Genomic DNA, 10,173 nt, shown 5'->3' with positions numbered 1-10,173 from the left:
CTTAACCGCTAAGCTACCTGCCGTCTTTAATAAAGTCAATTTAATACAGAAGAAGCTGCTGACGAATATAATTTAAGGGGTCTTATCAAGGTGTCCAACCAATTCAGAGGCCAGCCCTAGACCATCTTGAATACATTCCAATGCTTCCTTGAGAGAACCACTGATCTTTCACCACAAACAGATATTGATTCGGATTAATTGATTTTGAAACTCATTACAATATTGCTTTGCGATTTAATTGGCTCAATTCTATGATCTACATGATTTATCTAACTTAATTTAATTGAACACTGTCCATGTACTTTTCTTCATATTTATTCACCAGTAGGCAATATCGACCAGTGTAATGAAATGCACAGCTGTAAACCATATCCCAAGGTATTCTTGCTTCTTACGTAGGTTGCCATATTTCTGCTTTTCATTCACCTGTCCGGATTTGCGATCATCATCTTGTTTACCTGATTAATCATCTTCAGTTTCTAGAAAGCCTCTAATTTTTAACCAAACACTCGTGTTCAAAGAGCACTTCCGGTAAACCTTATAAAATCCACATATATAAAAATGGTTTAACAGAGTACTAAAGTAAATACAAATCTACACAGGGTTGCATGGTTTGGACCTGATAATTCGTCTTCAGTTTTCTGTTTATTACAAAAGACTAGAGACAGAGTCATTGTAATGCATGCTCTGCCTCTCCGAGCTGAATAAATCACCCTGATCTGCCCAAACTAGTCTTTGCCTTAAAATGGTGAGTTGGCCTCTAAATCAAGGTGGGTAATCTACAGACTTTGATGACGTGTGTTCCGTCATTTAATTGAATTATTGATCCTCCGTAAACTTCTGAAGCCCTACCTCCTTAAAGAGTTTGTAAAAATCCTGTGGCACTTGTATAAAAAAAAAAATCGATGCACTTGTATTTCCCTACTAGGGCTGACTTTGCGGATGATATGTACTTGCAAAGATTGTGAATTGTTGTTGTCTCAGCTAGCTATCTTACGATGAAGGCACTAACGTAAGATGTTCTGGATAAGAGCGTCCGCTAAATGACTCAAATGTACATGTAATGTCAAATTTCCCCTGGAGATTGTGTGTTTCATATGACCACCTAGTGGAGGACAGAGGGATGCTATAGGGTACTACTGGAATGAGGCCTCTGCTTTCTTCTCCGTTCTCCTCTTACCTCTGGGAAGGATAGGGACACTCACTTGCTAGTTGTTGATGGTGGTGGGTAAATAACTAGGAAGTTGGTATATCTATCCATCATCCTGTCATGAAAGACCTAATCTCCAACCAATGGAGGCCGTTATAGCAGGCATATTACATCCTGGTATTTGGGGATTCCTCCTAATGGATACCCTAATATCATACGTCTATCCCTGGGGTTCCTCGTTGAGCACACCTTGCAGATCTAAAATTACCGAATAGGGGTAAGAAATATGGCTGACAGGTGATGTTGTAACCATATTTGTTATGCTGATGAAGGAGGACCCAAAAGCGACGAAATAGAAACAGAGTCTTTATTCCAGTCTTAGACAAAAACGATACTCCTGATATATCTAAGGTGAAAACAAAACAGGAAAACTGAAATCCTCTCGTCAGTAGAGATGAACGACTGGAGACGCGACCACTAGACACCTGCTCACACGCAGCATCTGATGAAGGCAAAAACACGATAGGGCGGAACAAGGACACAGAACAGCAAACATCAAACAAGAATCCGACAAAGACAGAAGCAGAAAACAGAGGGAGAAATAGGGACTCAAATCTGAGGGCAAAATAGGGGACAGGTGTGACAGAGTAAATGAGGTCGTTAGGAGAAAGAGAAACAGCTGGGAGCAGGAACGGAACGATAGAGAGAGAGCGGGGGAGGGAGAGAGGGAGGAATAGAAAGAGGGAAAGAACCTAATAAGACCAGCAGAGGGAAGCACAGGGACAAGACATGAAGATCAAAGACAAAACATGACAGTACCCCCCCACTCACCAAGCGCCTCCTGGCGCACTCGAGGAGGAACCCTGGCGGCGACGAAGGAAATCATCAATCAACGAACGGTCCAGCACGTCCCGAGATGGAACCCAACTCCTCTCCTCAGGACCGAAACCCTCCCCATCCACTAAGTACTGTTGACCACGTCCCTGAGAACGCATGTCCATGATCCTCCGTTCCTTGTAAATAGGTGCGCCCTCGACAAGGACGGGAGGGGGGGAGGGAAGACGAACGGGGGCGCGAAGAAAAGGCTTGACACAAGAGACATGGAAGACGCGACGAAGATGTCGCGGAAGAAGCAGTCGCACAGCGACAGGATTAACGACCTGAGAGACACGAAACGGACCAATGAACCGCGGAGTCAACTTGCGAGAAGCTGTCGTAAGGGAAAGGTTACGAGTGGAAAGCCACACTCTCTGACCGCGACAATACCTAGGACTCTTAATCCTACGTTTATTGGCGGCTCTCACAGTCCTCCCCGCAGACGAAGGCAGACCGGTACTAAAGTCTAAGGCGATCTGAGACCATGGTCGAGAAGGAATGGGAAGCGGTCTAAGACGACCGGCATGAGGAGAGTTACCTGACTTAGTCTGCGCGCAGTCCGGACAAGCAGCCACGAAACGGCGCGTGTCCCGCTCCTGAGTAGGCCACCAAAACCGCTGGCGAATAGAAGCAAGCGTACCCCGAACGCCGGGGTGACCAGCTAACTTGGCAGAATGAGCCCACTGAAGAACAGCCAGACGAATAGAGACAGGAACGAACAGAAGGTTACTAGGACAAGCGCGCGGCGACGCAGTGTGAGTGAGTGCTTGCTTTACCTGTCTCTCAATTCCCCAGACAGTCAACCCGACAACACGCCCTTCAGGGAGAATCCCCTCGGGTTCCGATGGCGACAATCGATGAGAAAAGTAAGCGCAAGGATGGACCTTATCGTCAGACTGGAAGCGCTGGGACAGAATGGCTCCCACGCCCACCTCTGAAGCGTCAACCTCGACAATGAATTGTTTAGTGACGTCAGGAGTAACAAGGATAGGGGCGGATGTAACACGCTTCTTGAGGAGATCAAAAGCTCCCTGGGCGGAACCAGACCACTTAAAGCAAGACTTGACAGAAGTCAGAGCTGTGAGAGGGGCAGCCACTTGACCGAAATTACGAATGAAACGCCGATAGAAATTAGCGAAACCGAGAAAGCGCTGTAACTCGACACGTGACTTAGGAACAGGCCAATCGCTGACATCCTGGACCTTAGCGGGATCCATCTGAATGCCTTCAGCAGACAGATAATAATCGAGAGCCTTACGTTCGGGAGCCGACAGAGAGAATAATCTACCCCGAGGAGAAGTGGTCCCCGGATGGAGATCAATACAACAATCATACGACCGGTGAGGAGGAAGAGAGTTGGCTCTGGACCGACTGAAGACCGTGCGTAGATCATGATGTTCCTCCGGCACTCCTGTCACATCACCAGGCTCCTCCTGAGTAGAGGGGACAGAAGAAACAGGAGGAATAGCAGACATTAAACACTTCACATGACAAGAAACGTTCCAGGATAGGATAGAATTACTAGACCAATTAATAGAAGGATTATGACATACTAGCCAGGGATGACCCAAAACAACAGGTGTAACAGGTGAACAAAAAATCAAAAAAGAAATGGTCTCACTGTGGTTACCAGATACTGTGAGGGTTAAAGGTAGTGTCTCATATCTGATACTGGGGAGAGAACTACCATCTAAGGCGAACATGGGTGTGATCCTCCCTAACTCTCTGAGAGGAATGTCATGTTTCCGAGCCCATGCTTCGTCCATAAAACAACCCTCAGCCCCAGAGTCTATCAAGGCACTGCAGGAAGCAGCCGACCCGGTCCAGCGTAGATGGACCGACAAGGTAGTACAGGAACTTGATGGAGAGACCTGAGTAGTAGCGCTCACCAGTAGCCCTCCGCTTACTGATGATCTCTGACCTTTAACTGGACATGACATGACAAAATGTCCAGCAGAACCGCAATAGAAGCAAAGGCGGTTGGTGATTCTCCGTTCCCTCTCCTTAGTCGAGATGTGAACACCTCCCAGCTGCATGGGCTCAGTCTCTGAGCCGATGGAAGGAGATGGTCGAGATGCGGAGAAGGGAAGCCCCGCTAACGCGAGCTCTCTTCCCCGAGCTCGGTGACGAAGATCTACCCGTCGTTCTATGCGGATGGCGAGTGCAATCAACGAGTCCACGCTGGAAGGAACCTCCCGGGAGAGAATCTCATCCTTAACCTCAGCGTGGAGTCCCTCCAGAAAACGAGCGAGCAACGCCGGCTCGTTCCAGTCACTGGATGCAGCAAGAGTACGAAACTCTATAGAGTAATCCGTTATGGATCGATCACCTTGACATAGGGAAGCCAGACCCCTGGAAGCCTCCTTCCCAAAAACTGAACGATCAAAGACCCGTATCATCTCCTCCTTAAAGTTCTGATAAACGTCAGAACACTCAGCCCTTGCCTCCCAGATAGCTGTGCCCCACTCCCGAGCCCGCCCAGTAAGGAGTGATATGACGTAAGCGATCCGAGCTCTCTCTCCAGAGTATGTGTTGGGCTGGAAAGAGAACACAATATCACACTGGGTGAGAAAGGAGCGACACTCAGTGGGCTGTCCAGAGTAACATGGTGGATTATTAACCCTGGGTTCCGGAGACTCGGAAGACCAGGAAGTAGCTTGTGGTACGAGACGAAGACTCTGAAACTGTCCTGAGAGATCGGAAACCTGAGCGGCCAGGGTCTCAACGGCATGACGAGCAGCAGACAATTCCTGCTTGTGTCTGCCGAGCATTGCTCCCTGGAACTTGACGGTAGTGTAGAGAGAATCCGTAGTCGCTGGGTCCATTCTTGGTCGGATTCTTCTGTTATGCTGATGAAGGAGGACCCAAAAGCGACGAAATAGAAACAGAGTCTTTATTCCAGTCTTAGACAAAAACGATACTCCTGATATATCTAAGGTGAAAACAAAACAGGAAAACTGAAATCCTCTCGTCAGTAGAGATGAACGACTGGAGACGCGACCACTAGACACCTGCTCACACGCAGCATCTGATGAAGGCAAAAACACGATAGGGCGGAACAAGGACACAGAACAGCAAACATCAAACAAGAATCCGACAAAGACAGAAGCAGAAAACAGAGGGAGAAATAGGGACTCAAATCAGAGGGCAAAATAGGGGACAGGTGTGACAGAGTAAATGAGGTCGTTAGGAGAAAGAGAAACAGCTGGGAGCAGGAACGGAACGATAGAGAGAGAGCGGGGGAGGGAGAGAGGGAGGAATAGAAAGAGGGAAAGAACCTAATAAGACCAGCAGAGGGAAGCACAGGGACAAGACATGAAGATCAAAGACAAAACATGACAATATTGCTCACACTTCCATTCATTTCAGATCCATAAGGAGTAGAAAGTAATACAAACGAATATAATATTGTAATATAATACATCATCATTTTGTGGATAAGAAAAATAAAATAAATGAAGCTGCAATGTGTAAATGTCAATCCAGTCATATAATATCAACCTGATATTTTAACGTGGATAATTACTGAATAGTAATCCCTAAGGTGTCAGTACCTTTGGTGCTGCTGCTTGGTAATGGAGATCGACTTGGGTTCATTAATATGCGTTATTGAGGTTGCACTATTAATTGAATGATACCTTTTGCAGCATAATACATGGGAGATGTGGGGATCTCAAATTAATAAGGGCAAGTGTGCAAATAGGTCATAATATGACACCCAAATAATGTCGGTATTGTCTTGGTATCGTTAGCATGTGGCTTGCATTTTCATTCATTTTCTATGATGCCACTGCCTTCCGGTCTGTAGCTAGCTAGCATATAAAATCATTTGGAGTCATTAAGCCTTCAGCTACTTCTAGTTACAGTTGAGACTTGGGGGGTGTATTATGGTGAAGACTTGAGGTGGGCTGAGTGATGACCATACACTTAAATGATCATGACCAATTATCCAGGAACTTCCCTAAGCCACTCTTGGGGAGTGCTTACGCACACACACACACACACACACACACACACACACACACACACACACACACACACACACACACACACACACACACACACACACACACACACACACACACACACACACACACACACACACACACACACACACACACACACATGCACGCATGCACATAGCACTCAGACAGTGAGTCACAACATGCCTTTGCTGCCATGATCAGTCCACTGCGGAATCATTTCTGATATGCCTCTGACGTTATGAGACAGATAAGTGCAGATGGCAGTATATACTGTACATGTAGGCTTAGTGCCTCCTTCTGGGAGTTGGAGGTGAAGAGCTCCGATGTGTTGCTTCTGCCTTTCCTCTTGTTCAGAACCCTGGAAGGAGCCATTCCAGGGGCTGGTGCCTTCCTCCTCTCTCTCCAGCCCTCAAAGTTCCAGAATGGAGGCAATTGTGGTCAGGGAGAAATCCAAACCAGTCTCATTGGAATCAATGGCATTAGAGTCATTTATGATGCCTTTCCCATTTACACTGAACAAAAATATAAATGCAACATGTAAACTGTTAGTCCCATGTTTCATGAGCTGAAATAAAATGTAATAGACATTTTCCATATGCGTAAAAAGCTTATTTCTCTCAAATGTTGTGCACAAATGTGTTTACATCCTTGTTAGTGAGAATTTCTCATTTGCCAAGATAATCCATCCACCTGACAAGTGTGGCAAATCAAGGAGCTGATTAAATAGCATGATCATTACACAGGTGCACCTTGTGCTGGGGACAATAAAAGGCCACTCTAAAATGTGCCGTTTTGTCACACAACACAATGCCACTGTCACGGCCGTCAAAAGAAGTGGACCAAAGTGCAGCGTGGTAATCGTACATATTCCTTTTATTTTAGAAAATGTCGCCAACAAAACAACAAACGAAGAAAACAACCGTGAAGCTTACAGGGCTAATTGCCACTAACAAAGATAACTACCCACACTGAAAGGAGGGAAAAAGGGCGACCTAAGTATGATTCCCAATCAGAGACAACGATAGACAGCTGTCCCTGATTGAGAACCATACCCGGCCAAAACATAGAAATAAAGAAACATAGAAAACAAAACATAGAATGCCCACTCCAAATCACACCCTGACCAAACCAACTAGAGACATAAAAAGGCTCTCTAAGATCAGGGTGTGACAGCCACAGATGACTCAAGTTTTAAGGTAGCGTGCAATTGGTATGCTGCCTGCAGGAATGTCCACCAGAGCTGTTGCCAGAGAATTTGTCTTAATTTCTCTACCATAAGCCGCCTCCAACAACATTTTAGGGAAATTGGCAGCATGTCCAACCGGCCTCACAACCGCAGACCCTGTGTACTGTACGGAGTCATGTGAAAGAGCTGTTTGCTGATGTCAACGTTGTGAACATTGTGCCCCATGGTGGCAGTGGGGTTATGGTATGGGCAGGCATAAGCTATGGACAATGAACACAAATTAATTTTAGCGATGGAAATTGAAATGCACAGGGATACCGTGACGAGATCCTGAGGCCCATTATCGTGCCATTCATCCGCCACTATTACCTCATGGTTCCGCATGATAATGCACGGCCCCATGTTGCAAGGATCTGGACACAATTTCAGGAAGCTGAAAATGTCCCTGTTCTTCCATGGCCTGCATAATCACCAGACATGTCAGCCATTGAGCATGTTTGGGATGTTCTGGATTGACGTGTACGACAGAGTGTTCCAGTTCCCGATAATATCCAGCAACTTCGCACAGCCATTACATAAAAAAAATAAATAAACCTCTGTTCAACTAAAAAAAATCATAACTTGACTAAAATGAAATCATTTGTCAAGTATCTTATCAACCCTCAAACTCATACTAAAAAAACACCTACAAATTGAGCATTATTAATTAAACTTTTTATGAAGTTAAATCTCAGAAGTACCTTCTGGATCCATGAAACCGTATGTAATTAAATTTCCAGCTAGTCAATTGTTTTGCACCATTCTCAGAAACTTCTTCATGACTGCAATTCTGTTTGATCCGAATAGTGTCCATATTGGAAATTATTTGCTATGATCTACTAACACAGAACATGAATTCCCTTGGAAACCATATTGTGAAAAGTTCAACATTCTGACAAGGAGTACAACATGACATCACAGCAAAGCCCTTGCTCGATTGGAGGGCAATTTGACTGAATTCTGGAATGTGACGTACATAATGACATCATAGCGTAACCAGTGTTGGGGAGCAGGAAAGTGAGCAACTAATGGTAAATAAAAATTATAGCACTTCCAAAACTATGCCAAGCATTCTATATCTATCATGAAAGCATATTCTGTGACAGTCAACTCCATTATAATTGAGATCGGAGGTGACTATGTGGTTAAACAGTGTTCAAGGTCATATAGGAAAATTGTGGACAATCAGTTAGCTCCCACACACACCATAGTACAGCATAGTACAGCCCCCTGCCTCCCAAAACCCTATCTCCTAGCTCATGCTCCCATTCACAACTCCTCTCTCACCTGGGTCTCCTCTCATTGTTTCTGGGTCACACTGGAAAACATCGACCCACAGAGTTATTCTTTCCCCCTTAACCCTGCCACAACCAATTTATCCCCCTCATTCATAGAGTCATTAGAGGATTTGATGATCCTCTGTGTGTAGCGTCCGCAGATGCAGATGTAGGATCTTAATTTAAGCCGTATTGTCGCAGCAAAATAATCCTGCTGCAACAGGATTCAAACGTATAGTCCATAATTCTGCTTGATAGGTGCTTAAGACGGTTAAAATAAGGCTACATGTAGGGTTGAAAAATGTATTGAAAGTTCACAGAATATTGCCACCCTAGCTAAATATTGTTAATATATCTGTTTGTTAGTGTGGGTTTTCAGTTAATTTATGTAAATCATGAAGCTCATCGGCATCTCCTGCGGTGCAGAAAAATGCTCAGCAACCAAAGACTGATCAAGTGAAGATCCTACAAATCTGTATGCATAGGCTGACATTGAAGAGACTTTCTCCATGATCACCTTTTTTATTTGGTCATGCACCAGAGGTCTTAATGATGGGGAAAGGAAATAGCATGGGTAGTAATGGGAAATAATGCTCTGGTAGAAGTAGGTCATTAAGATGAACTGTGTGAAGTTACCAAATAGAGTTTCGCTGCATGTGGACATTGCTAAACACACATGTGATTGCATGACTGTATGTTCTTACTATGAAGGGATGCATGTTGTCTTAACACGTTATTTCTAGGTCCTTTTAGATTCTGTGGATTCTGTGGACTCTGTGCAGTGGTATCACCATACATTGCAACGATTTGAACAACATTAACAGCATAATAAAATCTTAGCTGAATTCAGCTACATTAGCCATATCAGCTAATTGAAGTGTCACTTTCACATACCAAAGGCTAGCCCATAGGTGATAAATAACCAAGGTAATACAAATAAATCATTGATTACAGATGGCCAACATCCCTTTCCGTTGTTTTACGATACAAGCACAAATTCACAAGACAATGTTCCCTCGATCCAAATTGTGTTCTTTTGAACCGAATAGCAGTAAACTGAAAACTTTGGGGGATTTTGATTAACAACCCACTTCTTTCTGGAGTGTTAACAAAGCATGGGGGACTGAAGGTCGGATGTTTATTAGAAGTGTAAGTGGAGTGTGCAATTGCCTCCTTGTCTCAAAGAGGGTGCTGCTAAGTCTAATGTTTCTCAACGGGCTCCATTGTTTCGCCCTCAAAACTCATCAATCATTCTAGCGTCAACACAGAAGAGCATCATGGCCAGACAATGCATTCCCCCTAGTGTTCAGTGATGGACAGAGAGAGTGGAGCTGCAATGTAGGATGGAACACATAGCACTTCTGCTCATCACTGAAAGTCGTTCCTCTGAGTGTGTTTCCAAAACAAAGTAAGTACATGGTTAATACACAATAGCGTAACTTAAGTTACTGATTCTTACCAACTATGGCCCCTTTTGTGTTATGTACACACACTGGATTGATAAACCAACTCAAAGGAATTGTGGAGAAATCTCTTACAGTTATTGCTTCACGTAGCATTTCTTCACACAGGAACTAACATTGTGTTCTTGAGAGAGAGGAAGGAAGAGCTAAAAATGACACAACTCGATGCCTGATTATTTAAGTGGTTGATATACTT

This window comes from Salvelinus fontinalis, chromosome 6 (assembly GCF_029448725.1).
Source record: "Salvelinus fontinalis isolate EN_2023a chromosome 6, ASM2944872v1, whole genome shotgun sequence".
In the NCBI taxonomy this organism is placed as follows: Eukaryota; Metazoa; Chordata; class Actinopteri; order Salmoniformes; family Salmonidae; genus Salvelinus; species Salvelinus fontinalis.
This window is presented reverse-complemented; position numbering follows the sequence as displayed.